At 36.8% G+C, this 1,872-nt stretch overlaps 1 non-coding gene across 1 annotated transcript; it reads right to left on the reverse strand.

Moving 5' to 3' along the window:
* Positions 1-359: 359 nt before the first annotated feature.
* On the reverse strand, positions 360-464 carry LOC122799011. Its single transcript, XR_006364395.1, has one exon. It is a non-coding gene; the product is annotated as a U6 spliceosomal RNA (small nuclear RNA).
* Positions 465-1,872: the final 1,408 nt, after the last annotated feature.

A 1,872-nucleotide genomic window follows, 5' to 3' on the forward strand; every position in this document is an offset into this window, starting at 1 on the left:
CAGGTAAGCTGACACAATACTAGCAAAACAATGTACTGTCATCAAAAAAATTAACATTTTTATTTATTTATTTTTATTTATTTAACATTTGTTTACCGGGAAAGTCCGACTTAGAACAAAGCCAATTTTCAGCGGAGACCCAGGGAGAAACACTCCAGACGCATGTCTTTGAATTGATGATTCATGATCCCTCCATTGCTCCTTGGCAGACAGTATGTATCCCTACATACTGCCACCTATTATATTTTCTTTCTCCCAAATTTTCAAAACTACATGTTTCTGTTTCCTCCTTTTGTTTGGGATATCTCACTAGATCGGTAATTACATTTTGCAGGAACTAAATATTATATTACATTGTGAAAAACACATAATGCATCACAAATTTGCATATCAACCTTGTATAGTGATCATGCTAATATTTTCTATATCATTACAACCTTTGCATCTGCCCTGCCTAAGCAAACACAATGCCTTAAGCTTTCCAAGCAGCTATATAAATCTTAGACTTTTAAATTTGTTATGATAGTACTGATAGTCTAATTTTCTTATTTTTTTTCTTTTAGAGACAGCACTACATTAAATGAATGCTTGTTTTTCTATTTTATGAAAGTTTTATTCTGTTATTAAATAAAAAAAGTGAACGACTTGCATATGGCATTGCACAGTGCATTATGGGTGCAATCCTGTTATATGCAAATATTGTTTAGTACGGGTTGAGCGAAAGGGGCAGTGTTTGTTACTGTGTGGAACAGTAGGGTTACCATTTTCCTTTAAGTGTCTGTACTCCTGGTATGTGACTACTGGTTAAGTAAGGTTCCTCTTGCTTCTACATCCCTTATGACTCTATACAATTAATGTGTTACTGGGCTTGCCACCCTCTCCACCTCAATTAATTCAAGTGTACATGGGATCTGGAACATGAGATTAATTTTATTTTGCATTTGCTTAACATAATGGTACACTGACCACAGCTGACCATTTTCATAACGGCCTGGCTTCATACCTTTCAACAGTCACCAATTTAACAGTGGCGATTTAAAGAGAAAGGGTGGTGGATTATATTTAACCCTAATTATTTTCATTGTTTATTATAGACTTCTTTAATTTAAAAACAGCATGCCAATTTACATTATCTTATTCTGTCAAAGTCTCAAGTAAATGGTTATAATATTTTATGAAGTATCAGTGTTTATCTATGATTAATTCTAGATTTATACCTGAGATTGAGAATGGTCAGGACTGTAACCACCACTGGTCATGGAGTTTTACTCTGCATTATTTGTGTGACACACTATAATATGGGGGTTCTGGGTTTGTTACAACCTTTAGAATGTACATTTGTGGAGTGCTCTGCACTCACTTTCAGTATCTATTTGTTGCCATCAAGGTTACCTGATTTTTTTTCTTTCAGGTTTCGTCACAGCTGTCAGTGATACCTGAGTTTGCCATAGCAGAAGTAACAGCAACTAAGAAAAGAGTTTTCCATGACAAAAAATTTAAATCAGCTTTGGCTGATGGTTCAAAAGGAGGACTAGGGCTTGCAGTAAAACAGTAATATCCCAAGGAGGAAATGGGTCTCTAAGTGGAGGTCATAATAGAAATGTTCCTCTAAGAAAGCCCTTAGATAGCCTTAAGGATACAATGGGCATGTGATTCTCTCCAATGTGAAAAGACAAACTTTCTTTTCTTTTCCCAATTAGGGGTCGCCACAGCGGAACTCTGGTCCGCTAATGATTGGCAGTGGATTTTTACGGTGCCGAGTTTCCAGCTGACGCCCAACCTTCAAAGAAGGCGCACCCATTCGTGCACACACCTATCTGCATGTCTTTAAATGTCATTCAACCACGGGGAGGACATGCAGACTTCACACAG

This window comes from Protopterus annectens, chromosome 3.part1, assembly GCF_019279795.1.
Source record: "Protopterus annectens isolate FY-2018-M chromosome 3.part1, PAN1.0, whole genome shotgun sequence".
NCBI lineage: Eukaryota > Metazoa > Chordata > Ceratodontiformes > Protopteridae > Protopterus > Protopterus annectens.